The following is an 18828-nucleotide window of genomic DNA, read 5'->3' on the forward strand; positions in this document are numbered from 1 at the left end:
TTGGTGAGTCGCATGCCTTTAAGTTCCTCTGGTCACTCAATCATGTCGTAGGACGAAAGGTCCAAATCGGCACGGGTGACTGGTTGTAATTACGTAGAATTTTTTCACGAGCATAGTGACCGTGGATATACCACTATATCCATGAGTAGTAACATTTATTTTGTGTACTGTTTATTAGCTCAGGATAGGTTTTCTTGCACTTCGCGTTTTTAAATGTCATAGTATATAATAATATAATAATTAAGTAGGAGTATTATAATATTTGATACACATATTATGAATATTTAGAAAGTTTTAAATAAAAGTAGTACTCTAGATGTGAATAAATATGATATACTATAAGTACTATGAATATTAATAATTACATATACATGTGTATATATGAATATAATATATTGTTATGGATAAATCAGTAATATATATTAAAACTGCCTTGTTGTAGCAGTGCGTAGTGGTGAAGTCGGATACCCTCCGACTTCGTTTTTGTGATAATTATAATTATTATACGATGATGTTGATGGTGTATCAAATGCTTTACTCTTTCAATCAAGTTTGTATTTATTGAAAATTGAACGTATGAAATATATGATAAATATATATGATAGATATCATATATATGAAATATATTGTAAGTTTATAGTATAGATTCTGTTATAATTAAAGCCTATTTGTTGGATTACCGAAACTATGTCATATTACACGTGCAAGAAAACATTTTGCGTCGAGTAGATTTTGAAATCAAAGCATCGAACTTGAATATTATTTTCATACTTTAGAATGATTGCTTTGATGGCGAGATCGCTTGAAATTAGTACATTTATAATTGTGTGTCTATATATAAATATTATATATTAAATATATATTATGAATTAAATACTCGTCGAGACAATGAGAGTGGCGCTTTCCATTTCCTTCTATCATTATAATGTACGGGATGTAAAATAATTGACTTTAAATTTAATTTTAATATCGAATTTAACTATAATTTGAACTTTAATTTTGAATTTAAATTCAATTATCCTTATCAGTCAATAAATGAACTTTTTTGCGTTCATCGTCGAGTAGCAAAGTGTTCCCACTACAGCGTCCCAGTATTGGCCTCTACCCCGTTGCGTAAGGCCCTTGGTTATTCCAAAAGGCAGACGGGGTAGTCCGTCACCCCCACCGAGGGCATCGGTAGTGGTGGACTGCGTACTTAGATTACTGCACTGGGTTCACTGCCGGCTGATTGGGCGTATCCCAATCCCTGCCTCAAGGAGAGGTCGTGCCTGGGTGTCACCGTCGACTCCTGGTCACGTTAAACATCTCGCGGACGTGAAAATACGTCAAATGGTACTGGTGGCTGTAGTAGTAACCTTTTATGAGTTTGCTTTGCATCTTTTTGAGATTCCATGGGGGTAGGGTCCGCTTCGAAGGAAGAGTTACATCCCAAAGGATGTCGATAGATTTTTAACTCACTTTGTTCGCGTCGTACCGCGCTTTTCACTCAATTCTGTGCGTTATAATATTAAAATGAATTGTGAAGCTCCTCTTTCATGTCTCGATGAAATATTTAATAATTGGTAGTTAATTTTACGCTGCATAGAGTAAGTTGAAGTAGTTTGTCAATTATTGCCGATATCGCGTCCCAGTACGGGCGCCCTGCCCCGTCCGTAAGGCCCTTGGTTATTCCAAAAGGCAGACGGGGGAGCCCGCCACCCTCACCAAGGGTATTGGTAGCTGCGGATCTCGCTTAGGGGTTCGTGGCGCGCTAATTGAGCGTATCTCAATTCCTGCCTCATGGGAGGTCGTGTCTGAGATGTTACTCGATGACATTCTGGTCACGTTAACCATTTTCGCGGACGCGAAAATGCGTCAACCACGCTGGTGGCTGTATTGGCAATCTCGCGTATTTTTCACTTGATCATTTCTAAGATCACGAGTACAGATCGTGTTTGAGTTAGGATTGAAAGTAGAATTCTTTACACCTCCATGCAGTGTAATAACTATCAATGAATATCTTGATATGTGAATGAATAAAATAAAACAGTAGGAACCGAAGTACGGTTGATATGTGTTGTTGCTTTTGTACTAATCATATTTAGATCAGGATTTTCAGCTTCCTTCTCCGTGTTCGTTGCCAGGACCCCATTCACGTGCCCATGTGCTACTTGGATGGGGAAAAGGTGATGGGCACGATGATTCCTCACTAGTTTCTAAGATTTTTTTGCAATCTGATGTTCTAGTTGTATGGCATATTTACCACACGTGTGATTAAACTGTGGAAATACGTTGGTTTTTATTAAACATTAACTACTGTATTTATTCCATTAAATACATTATTACTTATAATAATAGTAATCAGTAACATCCCTCAGATTGCAATAGATGGTGTACAAGTGAGTAAAATTGAAAAGTGTGAGATTGTATGCAAGTTCGCGACTATTCCGTGTGTTGTATGTATGTATTGGTACGAGTCTGTTGCTATCTTTTAAATATAGCGTTAGGTAGGCAGGTAGTTTACTTCTGGTATGTTTGTCTGTTAATAATAAGCAGGTAGGGCCGGGCAGGTTGACCACAGTCACCGATCGGGCAGGCGCGTTTTTTCTCGCGTGGTTCAACCTGTTTCAGGAAATTAGATTTGAATGATCGACGGTCTAGCTGGCGCGAATGGGGGATGCCATTCGCCACTGGCTTTACTCGATCGATTTTTCGAATCGCCCCGCGGTCGTGGTCGCGATTGGATCGAAACGAACGTCTTTTGCTCGAGGTTTGGCACGTTTGTACGAACAACGATTCTTTTTAATCGTTGCTTGTCTTCGTGCACTCCAAGTTTTCGCGATTTATCTTTTTATTTCACCTTTATATGTTATTTTTTGGTTTGCGCTCAGGAAATCTCGAGCTTAGTTATAAGTTACAGGGTTTTTTTTTTGTTACTGGGCTTCAAGCCCGAAGAAAGAAGAGGCTATATGCTGAAGAGGCCCGGAGAAGAGGGCAACTACTAATGACTATGCATTTGGAAGTAATTCTCTGAATGCAAAGTCATTTATTGTTACTACTTTGTCACTATGCTCGTATTTATGTAGTAGTAGTGTATTCTAGACAGCAGAATGCTGGCGCCTCAAATGCTGGGCAAATCGTGGCTTAAATTGTAGCGTTGCGTATAATTAATTACGGTTCCTGTTAGTGTTGCGAATAAATTGAAATCGCGGTTTTATTAGAGTTGCGTTTATCTCCAGATCGCGATTTTGATTAGAGTTACGTGCTAATCAGATCGCGAGTTTTATTAGAGTTGCGTAGTAATTAATATATCGCGCTTTAAATTAGAGTTGCGTAAGAATGATAATCGTGATTGCTCTTTCAGTGTTGCGAATCATGAGATCGCGATTGTTTGCTGAATTTGTAATTATTGCTTTTTAATATTTGCTTCGCAAATCAGATTTAATTGTATTTACTATTTTAGTATGTAATAGTTTTCAATTAGTTTTGTTGTTACTTATAGAAATAATAGTTTTTCATTGTTCAGTCTCTCATTTCATTTAGTGTTGCGATATTGAATGATCGCGGTTCTCACGATAGTGTTGCGATTATTGAAATGCCCAAATCTTCCACTAATACTGTGGAAACATGACTCAGTACATAATCACCATTGTAGCTAAAAAAGCTACATTACATCAAGGTGATGTTTCATCTATAAATTCTTCCACTTGCATTGTGGAAGTGTGATCTTGCATATAGTCACCACAGTAGCCAAATGGCTACATTGCACCGTGATGACATTGCACATATGCAGATCACTGTTTTTAAATCTCTTTACTAGTGTTGCGTATATAAATTATGGGTGTATAAATTAGAGTTGCGAATTAAGGAAAACGCCCTGAAGTGGCTGCTCGCGCATTGCTTTTTTCTGACACACCCCGCGAATTAGGGTTGCGACTTATAAAGAGTGTCACAATATGGCTGTTGTCACGATTCGTTTTGCCAATTTCTGTTGCAATAAATTATTGTTGTAACTACTTTGAAACATTTACCGCGATTAATTTTGCCAATTTCTGTTGCAATTACATTGAAACATTTACCGCGATTAATTTTGAAGTATTCTTTGTTTGAAAAGAAAGAATACTTCAGTCACGGTATTGAATGAGGATAGGAATATTGATCGAGCGTTTGTCATGAAATATTACAGAGTAATATAATTATTCTTTAGAAATAGATTTATCATTGATATTTAAACATTCCATTTCGTGCTTTGTATATGAAGCATTACAGAATAATATAGGTATTTTCTATGAATATATACTCTCTGGTTTTTGTAATCTTTGATTTAGTGTTGATGTGATTGATATTTAAATATTCCATTACGTGTTTTGCGTATCAGAACGAATAAGCATTAGAAATCAAAAGTATATTAGAACACAATTATCTTTAAATTCAAAGTTAGTGTAGTTTACTAATACTTTTAAAAAGTACTATTAAGTTATTAATATTTCACATTCGCAACGATTCTTTTGAAACGAATCAGAGTTTAACTAATTTAACAGAAAGTAAAAAAATACATAATAAAATGGAATGTAAATTTTTAGTTTTGTTACACCAATGTACATTATAATCAAACACATTGGTTTATTACGTGTTACATACATCATGTTTTTTATGCTATTTCCATAAAATAATATTTCTGCGTGTCTAATTTATGTATATCGTTTGTTTGTCAAATTTTTTAAAACTCTTACTAATACATTGTATAAGTTTTTGTTGCAGCTTACAGTTTTACAGAGACGTCCATTTGGTTAATGTAATACAACATCAGGATGGAAATGATGCTAAGAAGATGAAGGTATAATCATAGGTATACAATGCGAATAAAAATGGGTGGGCAACAAAAAGGATGTAGGAAGAAGAGGTATAAATGTTATAAAATCATATTTATATTATTCGTACATGAGTGTTATATATATTTTCAATTACGCTTATGTTTTTCTATGTGCATATGTGTGTCTCTGTTCTTAGATATATCTTCTGTGAAATTTGTTAACCCGTATGTAACTATTTTATCTGTTGTACATTTCTATTTCAGATATTGCAGCGTTTCCTGTCACGTTTATTATTTTATTATTATTACATGTACTCTTAATTATATTTACCTTATATTTATATGTGTATCTCTTTTTGGATATATTTTTTATGTAATCTATTAACCTGTGTTATGGTTACACATGTTGCACATTTCTGTTCTAGATATTGCAGTGTTTCCAGTTTTATTTTAAGTGTGCCAGTGTTTCTAGTGCTGTTTTAAATATTCCAGTGTTTTCAATTCTATCGTCTTGTCACTCATATGTTGTCTGGCATCTTGTAAATTCGATTGTTTCTCTTCCTTTGTTGCTTCAGAGCTTCTTTTCTGTTGTTTGCTTTTGCAAACACTTCGAGTTCATGGATACAAAGTACTTCATGTACTGTGTTCCCTTCGATCTTTGCATACGTAGGGTTAATCATTTTTAGACGTATTGATAGGTAGGAATCATTTCTTTTAAGTTAGTATATACTCTTAATTAGGTTGGTTGGTTTGAAATTAAAACTGTTATTGGCTTAAATTAAAACATTTTTAGATCTATTGATAGGTAGGAATCATTTCTTTTAAGTTGGTATACATTCCTAATTAGGTTGATTAATTTGAGATTAAAGCAGTTATTGGCTAGGCAGGATATTCGTGTTTCCTTTCATTTGTAACAATTCATTCTCGCGAAAATTCTTTATGAGACTTCTTTTATTGTGCATTTGCATAGGGATCGAACATCGAACTTGTTGCAAATGTACATTGAAAGGAGGTTTTATTTAATATCTTGCATAAAAGGAGGGTGGATGGGACGCGGTTAGGGTGGGTCTCCATTCGCAGCAACCTCCACGTGGTGAGACCCGGGTTCTATTTATTTAATATATAATTATTAATTGCATCCTATAACGATACGATACAATTAAAAATTATTGAGCAAATAATTAGAAGCAAATGGCTGCCATAGGTTTGTTTGGTTCAAATTGATCTAAAATAGTAGTTTTTAGGGATAAATATATAGACAGTAGAATGATAGAAAATTTTAATGATTATGTAGAATTATTTTCACATTCATCTCATTATTTTTTGCACAAGAATATCCTTTCTCACTGTTTTATCATACGTTCAGTAACAGCTTCTCGCCATGGTCGCTAGGTAGCGCTACAGGTACCATTCTTATTCTAATTTCAAATATGAATAGATTCCATTATATCTGGACAATTTTTATACGATACGATCATTTGATCTGCTCATTAAGTACTGTACAATAATTACATAAACGATCGGTCAGAAATATACGAATAAAAAGAATATTTGCGTAGACACCGAGGAAATGAAATTTTTAATGATCTCGTACAAAACAATTCGATCTCAAATACTCAGAAATGTAATTGGAAGATGCAGTAGAGTTGAAATTTGGTTTCGAAGATCTCCACGCGTCTCTCGTAACCGTTCGTTATTAGATCTTTTCTTGGTCAGCCGCCACGCTGTTTCCTATTAAGGTGAAGCGTATGAAAGGAACGTTTCGTAAAGAAGAGAAGGAAAGAAACAATAGGGAGAGTAGCGATCGGTAGTGATGCCACCCGTGGTCTTCCATGAACTTCGCGGCTTCACGCTTGGATCTGTTCGTAGGTTCTCGAGTAAAAACTCGTGGAGATTACCAGCGATCGTCGGCACGATAAGAAACCGATCGGATGGAAATCCACGGGGGACGATAATCTAATGCGACGTTCGTTATCCTCCGCGTTTCCTCTTTCGAGACCCCCGCGGCGTATCTCTCGCGCGTGATACGCGCAATTAATAATCTTTTAATTCCCAACGGTGCCTACCGAACGCTGCCTGTCGCCGACACCTCAAATAAATCATCCTTTTACTAGATACGACGCTACCATCCGAACGCGTTACTGATTTCGATCGGTTCTACGTCAGCTGATTTCTAGCCGCCTCTTCCAACCGCGTATCAACGAATCGTTTAATTAGATATTCAACCGCGACGATGCAAAGTAATTGTCGTAGCGTTCAATAAAAATTTCGTGCACCAACACGAATGAAGTTACACCATGGAACGCAGTTGTTGGAACAATGTCCATGCGCCTTGGCGCGAAAATGTCCCGCGCCATGCGAAGCGTACGCGAGCATAGTCAGAGAGGAATAAAGAGAGGGAGAAGGAAAGAGTAGCGACGCATGTACAAGGAGCATTATCTTGAACAGCGTCAAAAGCACCTCTGGGCGGTTCTCATCGCGGGAAGAAACCACGTACGAACGCGGAGGGAACAGGATTACGGGGAAGCTTACACACTTATACACGTCGAGAACAGTTATACCAGCGCGCGTACCAACGACCCTTATTTATGTCGTCGGTGTAACCATCGTCCGGCGTTGTCCTCGTCTCCGTCGTGGCCCTTTTCTCGCCCTCCCCTCGTCCTACCATCGCCTCGTCTCTTTCGCATTATCGAGCGAGCGGCGCAGCGCTTTTACGGTCGGCGTATATCAATGGGCTGGGCCCAAAGGAAGATACGCGCAACGGCAGAAAAGGGGCCAGAGGCCCGTGACAATGCAGGGTGTATAAAAACTTGCGTAAAGCTGTCCCACTTATGGGAAACGTCGCGGGCCAAACGCTCGCCGAATGCGACGCGGTAATCTTTTATTTATCGGCGACTCGAGCCGCGATTTTTCTCCTCGAAATCGAAGCAGCAGTTCCGGTGTTAAAAGGCTTCCCGTAAGCGGGAGAAATATGCCAGCCGGGAAGACCGCGGAACGGTTTTTAAACCCTTTCGCGGACGACGACTTTTTCGGCTCGACGAAGCAGCGAGTCGCGGTGATTTTGCGCGGACGTGACGAGTGTCTTACGGGTAACTCAAATGGTTTTACGTACGGATTGATTGACGAATATGTAGCAGAAATTGAAACGTGAGTTTACGTCACAAGTGCGAGTTCTCCAAGCGCCTTTTGCCACCAACGATGTTCACAAGGGTTCACTCTCTACTGTGCCATTTAACTTGGAGAAACTAATCTCCAAGCGACAGAGTTAATTATATACTTATTACGTGTTATATTATATTTGGCTCTTTTTAGATTAAGAGAGATAGATTCATTTTCCATTTCGAATGTGTTTAAATTAAGGCGAATTTTCAGGCAAAAAGTGGACGATACTTGGCGAACGTTTTTCGAAATGGTACCTCGAAAATGCTTCACTTCAGAAGACGTGTTATATTATATTTGGCCCTCTTTAACCAACGATGTTCAAGAGTAAACTCTCTGCAGTACCATTTAACTTGGAGGAACTAATGTCCAAGCGACAAAATTAATTATATACTTATTACGTGTTATATTATATTTGCCCCTCTTTAGATTAAGAGAGATAGATTCATTTTCCATTTCGAATGTGTCTAAATTAAGGCGAGTTTTCAGGCAAAGGGTGGGCGATACTTGGCGAACGTTCTTCGAGATGGTACCTCGAAAGTGCTTCACTTCAGAAGACGTGTTATATTATATTTGGCCCTCTTTAACCAACGATGTTCAAGAGTAAACTTTCTGCAGTACCATTTAACTTGGAGGAACTAATGTCCAAGCGACAGAGTTAATTATATACTTATTACGTGTTATATTATATTTGGCCCTTTTTAGATTAAGAGAGATAGATTCATTTTCCATTTCGAATGTGTCTAAATTAAGGCGAATTTTCAAGCAAAGGGTTGACGATACTTGGCGAACGTTCTTCGAGATGGTACCTCGAAAGTGCTTCACTTCAGAAGACGTGTTATATTATATTTGGCCCTCTTTAGATTAAGAGAGACAGATTCATTTTCCATTTCGAATGTGTTTAAATTAAGGCGAATTTTCAAGCAAAGGGTTGGCGATACTTGGCGAACATTCTTCGAGATGGTACCTCGAAGGAGCTTCACTTCAGAAGGCCCCCGGAGCCCTGGGTCCCCAAATTCCACGTCGACTATTACCGAGCGAATAACGCTCGCTCTCGAGAGTCCCTCCGCGAGCACGTCCGCTATTAGAATTACAAATATACGCGCCACACGGCACGCGCCCTGGGCGCTGAACTTCGTCGTGGTTTAATGTCAGACATTTCGCGAGAAATTCATCATAGGCCCCCGGGCTGCGAACGCGCCTTTACGATCGTTGTTCGGTTTCGAAGCGGCGAGTAGTCGTGGCTTAGAACGAGAACCCAGAGAAAATCGCCGACGCCAGATGGTCGAGCGAATTGTTATTCTTAAAAAAGGGACGCGTCTGCGCATCCATCGACGATTTAACGCTTCCGCAACCAGCTAGATTTTCGAAAAATTACCATGCGAAGAAAGGTGTTTCGTTCTCGAATTCATTGAATTCATCAGTTATGGTACTAATTGGCCGCATAAACACCCGCATATAATGGAAATATATAATCATATTATCTGAAAGTCATCAGGATAGCGCACGTCTCGATCGAATAGCGAATGTGTTAACCAGTTAACTGCGCAATTTAGTTTCAGAAATCGTCCGCAAAGCGCGTAATTAAAATCAAGCAATGACGAGAATACGAAATACTCCTATTATACATTTCACGAGGAAAGTAAAACGAGGAAGGCTCTTACATTTTCATTTGACAAGAATTATACTCACCAATCGCAACAAAATAAAGTTCTGGTTCGACACACGTACACACGTCGAACGCAGTTAACTGGTTAACGCGTCGAGAAAAATAGACAAAGTGCTCGCTGTAACAAACACGAATCGTATAGATTCAGCAACGATCGCGATCAGACAAGTCAAGAGTTATCGACGCGGACGAAGATCTCGATGCACAAATAATACCCGATCCGATAAGATCGAACACAATAGCGTTCTGTCCCGTATCCTTGTTAATCGACGCGTTTCTTTCTGTTTCGAGAGCCTCCCCAGGTGTGCTCGAATCGCTGTCGTCGAACAAGGGAGCATGGAAACCGACGCGACTCCTCAACTCTCACGGTTCGGTAATCACGTCCGATTAATCGATTAAGATCGCCGCGGAACCGCGCGTACAGAAAAATCGCTATCGTCTTTTGTACAGCACGATAAGGGTCCCTTTATTTGCGGTTCCCACGCGCATGTTGGGCGCGTGCACGTATACACAGATTTTTCGACGCTCTTTCGCATTATCGTCTCCTGTGTAGTTATCGCGAAAGTCGACTCCGACGATACGAGTGGCCAGAGTGTGGGTACAACATCGGGATTGGTACCTTCGTTCAACTCTTTTCATTCAGTGGTTCTCAGCTGTTGGAAAAATGTCCAACAGGTGCAGAATATGCAACGAGCTTGCACAAGACATTTATCAACGGACACAAATTAAACGATCAATATTTTACCGTTCGGTATTTTAATCTTTTTCGATCAGTATTTAATTAAATATGAAGCTCATCACTGGCGGCTAAACGAATAGCAATCGATTAATTATTTTTAATTATTTCTCGACTTACAACGATTCTGTAATGGAACGAGATAGTTTCGAAGCCTCGAGGGAGCGGTCAAAAGCCAAAAACGAGACATAAATTAGAATCGAGACAAGGGGGATAATATTTCGAGTAAATGACTGTCTAAAATGGATTGGTATTTACAAAAGATAATAATAGTAACGATGTTTCACGAGATGGTAAGTTGGTATCCAACGTTACTGTGTAGTTGGTCGAACGTGCTCGCTACTTTTTCTGGAAAAATAATTGAACGCGCGCCCTGCACGGACTCGCGTCGTTTTCACTTAGCGAAACCGGGGCGCGTCGGAAGCGAGACAAGAAGCGACGCAGAAAAAGCTACCATCGGCGTCGCGGTTAAATGAGAAACATGCAAATGGCCGGCTAGAACAAGAGCGTACTCGAGATACCGTACCGCGATAATATTTCAATGTACGCAAGCAGCGTGCTCCTCCTGGCCACATCACCGCTGACCAAGAGGAGCCTGGTAGGGTGTCGCCTCGTGTGAATTAACCTTGAAGTGGTGAGTTTCGAGCCGGTTAGCTCGAACGGACGCGATCATCGCGAGCAACAAGAAGCGAACGAATACGACTAAGACTTAATTAGCCAAGCCAGGGTCGCTCGGGAGTGCTCCACGTCGTTACGACAAAATCATTTGTGGCCTCTCGTCAGGGTCCCTCGACCGCGTTCGATTGGTCTCGACGCGACGATTTAATTACCGTTCGCCTCCCCTGCCCGCGAACCCTCTCCCCTCGCGCCTTCACACCGGCGCTGCGCTTCGATAATTAATCGACCGCTTAATTGATTAATCGATTAATGGTCGACCGCGATCGAACGCGACCGGGTCCGACCAGATAAATCGTGTAAGCGGTTCGAGTTGTCGCGAATCTCCAACTCCGCTCCCCTTCGTCCTTTGCTCCTCATTGTTCTTTTTTTCCTCTCCTCGTTTTTGCTCCCGTGCAGTCACGACAAGTTAAGAACACGAACGCGCTGTCCTCTGGGGCTCACGGTAAACCATCCTCGACGCTGGTTACATCTTTATTCGATTTTTATGGCCGAGCATCGATTAACCGTAGCCTCTCCTCGCTTTCGTCGGTCGCTTTTGCGGATCAAAGGGCCGACCAGCGCTTCGTCTCGCGAAACAGGATAACGCGCGCGGTAGGAAAAGCGTGTAGCTCTCGTGGACGATTGTCAGCTTCGTGGTTGTGCGCTGTCGAGTACACGCGTCGCTGAGCGCATACAGATCGAAGCACGCGCGTCTGGTGAATCGTAGGTTCGCGGTTTCCGGCGAGTTCCGCGCCAGGAAGTTTGATTACACCGCGGACCCTTTCGATTCTGATCGCAGGATTAGTTTGGGGCGAAATTTCGACGAGTGATTCTGCGAGGATGAAGCTTACATACGCGAGGTTCATCTCAGTCATTCCAATTCTTTATTGGCATAAAGTATTTATTTGTTTTATTCGTATTTAACGGTTTAATTCCAAGGGTGGTTCACGAAGAACGTACTAAAGTTATAGTCAGAGGTGGGTCGTGCTGCAACGTGTTAATTTTTGTATGCACTTTTCTAAGGTAAATTCAATGGTTCCTTGTTTGGAAAACCAATTTCCAGCTACATCGCGAGGTTTCGATTTACATATTCTCTATGCGGCTAGGATATTTTTTTTATACCACTTCTTTTATCCACACAAAAACAGGTTTGTGTGTACATATTTTCTTGTCGTGCTAAAATTACCCGTAGCTAAAGGGCTAACTTTGATGCCTTAAAAACGTCATTAAAATCGCGCTGTGCACACTTGAACCAGTGTTCCGATTTTATTCCCGTTCCCAGTTACATTTCTAACCGGATTCCTCTCACGATTCCGTCGCTAGACGCACAATTTAACTTGTAATAGAGGAGGTTTCTCTTCTTCTTTTTTTTTTTTAATCGTAATCTAAACTTTCGCGGAGCTACAACTTCCAGGAATAAGTAAAAATTGGGAAACTCGTCGCAAGCCGAGGCGGAAATCCCTGGTGAGATTGACGCGCGGTCCGTCGTAGTAACGAAGTAACGCGACTCGACGCGATTGTAACGAACATCCGAACTAATCTAATTTACAGGGAGCTTCTGTACACGACAGTGTAACCTCGCAGAGACGTCGCGTCGGTTTTCCCTGTGTTCTGCGTAGAAATTAGTTTCCGAAACAATTCCGAATTGCAAATGGACCGCGGGACAGTGGCGGACTCTCGTAAAGCATCCCCTAACTCGCGATATATATCACTGACGAGGCCTTTCGCAAAAATAAGATCGCGTTTTCTGTTCACGATCAGGTTTGGGAAAAGTGTCCATTTTAATTTCGCTTCTGGCTTCTCAGAATGTTTATACCATTTCCTTTTTTTTGTGTTTTATACCACATTACATGTGATGTACAACGATTGAGCTTCTGAATTATTTCTGAGTAACGTTTTCTTGTTACGCGATTATCACTGTCTTCATTTTCTGTTCCAAGGGAAAATCTCAGCACTGCGAAGCGTTTATGAACAAGACAATTGGATCGATTAACCAGTTAAGTGCGTTTGACGTGTATACTCGTCGTGTGAAATAAAAAATTACCATTCACTATAAGAACTCGAAATCTCAATAAAATATAATAAGAGTATTATGTGGTGGTATGTGCCCTTTATATACACAGCTTGAAATTTTGCAACTATTTTCTTGCTTATTCTTGCTATCTTCAATTGTTCTTGTTTACGCATTTTATTATTTTTTGACAATTTTTAAGCTTTCAGTAAGAATAACGTCTTCAGAAACGAATTGTTAGCTTTTTTGACGAATAAGAAAGGTAATCCTTCCTCGTTTCTCGTAAAATGTGTAATAATACCATTTGCCCTGTGTTCGACGTGTCTACACGTCGTTACTTGTTTTTAATTCCGCACCCTGTGCTGATCTTTTGAAACTAAATTCCACAGTTAACTGGTTAAGGATCGAAATGTCGTACTTTTGTCACGAATTTCTTTTTCGTCTCAAAATGTTTATTACAATTGCTTGTTTTTTTTTGTTTTATATCACATTGCATGTGACATTCAACAATTGAGCTTCTGAATTATTTCTGAATAACGTTTTATTGTTACGCGATTATCACTGTCTTCATTTTCTGTTCCAAGGAAAAATCTCAGCACTGCGATGCGTTTATTGGCACGACAATTGGATCGATTAGGGATCGAAATGTCGCATTTTTGTTACGAATTTTCTTTTTCGTTTCACTGAACGCACGCAACCTTCGTTGTTTCATTCGACGTGGTACGCGTTTAGTTCGTTTAGGAGGAAGCAGAGAACAGCGTTTCGTCACTCAGGGGGTCAACGGGGCCTTTGATCTAGATGAACCTCTCGCGAGAGATCCCGTCGTGCAACATTTCACGTTTCTTCCTCGAATTCCTAGATCCTCGGCTATACGTTCCGGATCGCGTACGTGATTCGAAGCGAGCGGCAAATAAGATGCATTTCCGTTAAATTTCCTTTCTTTGCCCCCGTCTATTGCTCCCCTGCGCCTCTCGATCGACGTCCTGTTGATTGACAAGATGGATTAATTAAGTACAGATCAAGTACCATTTCCTCTATGCGCGTTCTTCTAATGCGATCGATTCAGAGACTTTTAATACGCGTGGAGATATACGCGACGTAAGGAATTCGATAATTACCCAGAGAAGTGTCGCTTCGTGTAGCTGGGCGAGTGTAAAAGATGGGAGATAGAAGGAAAAAAGAGGGAAATACGTTTCTTTGAATCTTTTCATTAAGTTACTTGGTGGGAGTAAAAAGAGGACCATCTTTGTTTAACCTTGCATGGGTCACTTAAAAACCCTCGCTGACTCAATGTCTGTCGCGATACAATTTCGTTCTAGAAAAACGAATCTTCGAGAACTGGCTTCTAATAGCGCTGAACAGGCCTGTGGAACGATGCGAACAGCGGTTAGGTTAGAAGAACGCGATGCTCGAAATCCGTGATTCGGTTCGAGAATCGATTTCGTAGTCGTTCACCCCGCACTCGTTACATTAGGTGCAGTGATAACTCGCGTCGTAATCAGCGCGCGATCTGGACTCGTAAAAATGTAATTTAAGCGGTAGAAGAAAAAAGAAAGACGAGAAGGAAACAGCGGGGGAAAAGGAACTCGGTGATGTCCGAGAGGGATGGGATCTTTATGGGGTCGGGGGAGAGCCGATAGAGGACGAGGAACGGAACCATCGCGAGGGCTACAGCGGAACGATGGATGCGCGAAATTTATTACGACAGTTTAAGAATATGGGTAATTATTTACGTTTATTGTGTGTTCGATGTTGATGTTTATGGTTTATGTAAATTATATCCTGCAACGGGGTGGCTGAGGAGGCCCCTTCCACCGCTGTCTACTCTCGTTCGTTTGCCGAGTACGTCGCGAAATCTTATTGTTTAAAACGACACGCCGCTTTGCTCGTCCCTTTTTTTCTTTTCCTCCTCTCCGTTCCTCTCCCTTTCGCGTCCTACGTGGCGATCCGGTCGAGGGCAGATCGATCAATGCGACGTTGAATATTCAACGCGTGGTAAGAGCGTTCCCTCTGGGAAAACAGTTCGATTATACAGGGTGCGGGGTAATTGGTGTGGGCCTTGAAAGCCCGCGGTACTCGCAACAACAACCGTCCGCTCCTACCGTCGAACGTTATTAATATTTACACGATATTTTATCATTATAATACACCAGCCTCGTTTTATCGGCAAGTAATCCGTTTTAATTCCTCGCGAGGTATCCTCGATCAGACAGGAGGCCCTCTATCGGACCCACTGCCGATCTCGAGCCAGTTTGAAGCGGGGCTTTCGTATCACAGCATCGAGAACGCAGCGTCGACTCGTTAATTCACCGCGCTATTATTTCCACCGTGGACATTACGACGTTTCTTGCGTGGCGGAACGGTTCTTCGCCAACTGGTATATAATCTCTTCTCACGGCCAGCGTACTGTAACGAGAGGAGGTAGGATGTGGTGGCCCCTCGTCGAAGGACAACGACGGGCCCCGATGACGACGGTGACGATGCTGGTGTTGGTGGCTGCCGACGTCGGGAGGGCCTTTAACGTCGCGTTTGCAAATTGGAACATAAAATCACGATTGTAACGGGCGTCGTTGATTGTTCGTTACCAGCGCTGCCTACGCAGGACGCGTGTGTGCACCTGCGGTACGTGGACGCACGCGTGTGTTCACCCTGACGGAGGCTAACTACCGCGGAACGATGCATATAAAAGGCCGTTCCAATATTTCATCGGTCCGGTATGCGGTAGAGCCCATCGCGGAGCATCGAGATCGAATCGACTGCCTCGTACGATCCTTCCAACCTGGCTACGTGGACCGATCTTTCGTCTAGATCGCGAGTTCGCCACTGGTGATACGCGTATTTTCTGCTGAAGTTTCACGCGTTTCGACTAGGGAACGTCCAACAATCTCGCGAGAAATGTGACGCGTATGTGGGAATTGGGAAGTTAAACGTCTGAAAAGTTACTGTGAAACAAGTTTAACCCCTGCAATGGCTAATCAAGTCCTCTCTGAGGATGTGCTCGAGTAAAAACAATTAAAAGATCGACGTGCACTGAACTTTGAGCTGCGATATGCCTGTACAGAAGGGTTGAAAAAATAGTTGAAAGCTGAGAAACACTCTCAGAGTGATGCTCTTGTCACCCAGTCCCATTGCTATTAATCACATCGTTTACACTTAAAACACGGTCGTTACAACGCGTCGATTCACGTTCGAAACGAACCACCCTTAAAGCTGAGACCAGAAAAGAGAAGTACAAAAGTAGGCCTCCAGGTTCGACTCGCCTCTCCCCTTCAATTATAAGCTTAACCGCTGGGAGCTAACCAACTGACCGACCGTAATCTCGGAAGCTCATCGTCGAAGGATCCCCGGCGTCCCACCCCAGAAACGTAACCGCGATCATCGCGTCCGCGAAGCGGTGAGTTTCTCGCCGCGACAGCGGCGGAGTCCGCGTGCGTGAGCGACGTTACGCGGTCTGAGAGCGGCGTCTTTCCAGGTAATTACGCGGAATAGATTTGGTATCTCGATGCCAGGGGTGGGTAGCGAGGGGCGGGCGAGGTACGACGGTTAATCGAGAGCGAACGAAGCAATTCGATCGGTCGTTTCTCTCCTAACAAACGTCCATTACGGTCGTCTCCTCGTGGTCACCGTTGACATGTTCGGGGGCGGCCAGGGCCGAAAGAAAGAAGGAGGGGGGGCCACAGTGTGGTATTAGCCGGAAGGGACGGAGGATGGAGGCAGAGACGCGCCTTTCCAAGGCACACAGGGGTCCCCGCCGGGTTACTAATTGCAATCACGGTCAACAATCTGCCGAGGCAAACAGGACGGCGAATGCACGCCAGAAGACGCTCTCTTCTTTGCCGACCTGGCTGCTCTGCGTTAAGCCGCCTTCACAGCGATTTTTCGTTGCGCGCGTTGGAAATCCTCGCGACTCTCTCGAGCACGAAGTTTGCTACTCCGCGCGATCGTTTTGTTCTTCGTCGTACCTCGATGACGCGGAGAATTCCCTGTGGTGTACGTTGGTACCGATGTCGTGGTATCTTGATTTCTGATATGAAGATACCCTAACGGCGCGTTTCGGACGATTGTCGCGGACGTGATCTTGTATACTCGTTAACAAAAGTACAGAAAAAGAATGGAAGCACGAGGATTGGCAGTGGACCGTTGACATCGTTTGCTGCGAAACATCGGTTTATAACAAGGGTGAAATGAGATAATTTAAATAGTATTATCTAGAGTTGAGGGTTCTCAATCATGCGCGTGTACATGGCCCTCATAGCCATGTGTTACAATAATCAAATCGTCGTCGTTGATTAGTTATCAGCGCTTACTGTTGTAATCCTATCGCGCCCATCATTATTTTTTCGCAATCTCGAGTGCGCCCCCAAAAAAGATGGAAAATGTAGAAAATTCGAGAGGCTGTTTAGCTTTAAAGAGAGATTTGAAATTTGAAATTGGCATTCGATTTTGTTTAGTTTTAAAGAGAGATTTGAAATTTGAAATTGACATTCGATTTTCTTTAGCTTTAACACTTTAACGACCGCACCTTTACGCAGTCAAACGTCGCATCACACACATGCTGTCTGAGCGGTCGTTAAAGTGTTAAAGAGAGATTTGAAATTTGAAATTGACATTCGATTTTGTTTAGCTTTAAAGAGAGATTTGTAAATTGAAATTGACATTCGATTTTCTTTAGCTTTAAAGAGAGATTCGTAAATTGAAATTGACATTCGATTTTGTTTAGCTTTAAAGAGAGATTTGAAATTAGAAATTGACATTCGATTTGTACAATTTATCGCAGCGTCCGAGACTGAATATAATAGAATCGGTTGGAGGAGCTCGCGTACACTTTCGGTGACGAATGTACGCGGAGCGGGAAGGAGCTCGGGGCAGGCAGATTGGCCGATAGTTTGCATGGGCTAATGGGAATTCGCGATGGTTACTAATTGGGTAGATCGTCGCTCGTCGATATTGCCCGGCAGCGCCAGCGTGGACCGACCAATGGAATCTCTCTATCGGCGGGGCTGACATCGGCTTTTGTAAACCGCGGCCCCGCGGCTTGGAAAAACGTGCCGGCGGCCCCTTCTTTTGCAAAGTCGCAACCAAGAACGCCTTTCGGTACCCTTTGCTATTCCGCCGATTCGCTCGGCCGTAAGCGGGTTCCTCGAATTCCTCCGCCCTGCAGGATCGCTTTTGCGGTCCATCTGGTTCCCGCGAAACCCTTCATTTCCCAAATGGACGATTAATTCCGTTTCTTCGATCGTTCTGCAAACTCCTGCATTTCCTTCGCCATTTATTCTTCACCCTTTTCGATCATTTATACACTTTTCACATTTATTTATTCATATTCAAAAATTGACACTTTCCTTTCATCTCTTTGTATCGACAACAATTCTATGCGACGCTATAGTAAAAGATATTTAAATTTGATCTATGTTCTTCTTGCAAAGAATTCTTAAAGAATGTTAAGTTCGCTTAAATTTCTCAGCAATTTTGCCAACTGACGAGATAAGGGAAGATCGCAAGAATACATTTTTGTGGAAGCTTGCGAGTCATTTCTTCTTCACTCTTTCCGATCATTTATATACTTTTCACATTTATTTATTCATATCTAAATATCGACACTTTTCTTTCATCTCTTTCGACAAAATTCGAAAAAAAATCGACAAAAATTCTATGCAACTAGGGATTTTCTTTAAACCGTGTACCTCAAAGAGTTAAGGGAGTACATTCTTCAATAAGTAAAGGATATTTAAATTTGAGCTTCAAAAATTCTATGCACCTAAGGATTTTCTTTAAACCGTGTATCTCAAAGAGTTAAGAGAGTA

The sequence above is a fragment of the Xylocopa sonorina genome, chromosome 18, assembly GCF_050948175.1.
Source record: "Xylocopa sonorina isolate GNS202 chromosome 18, iyXylSono1_principal, whole genome shotgun sequence".
NCBI lineage: Eukaryota > Metazoa > Arthropoda > Insecta > Hymenoptera > Apidae > Xylocopa > Xylocopa sonorina.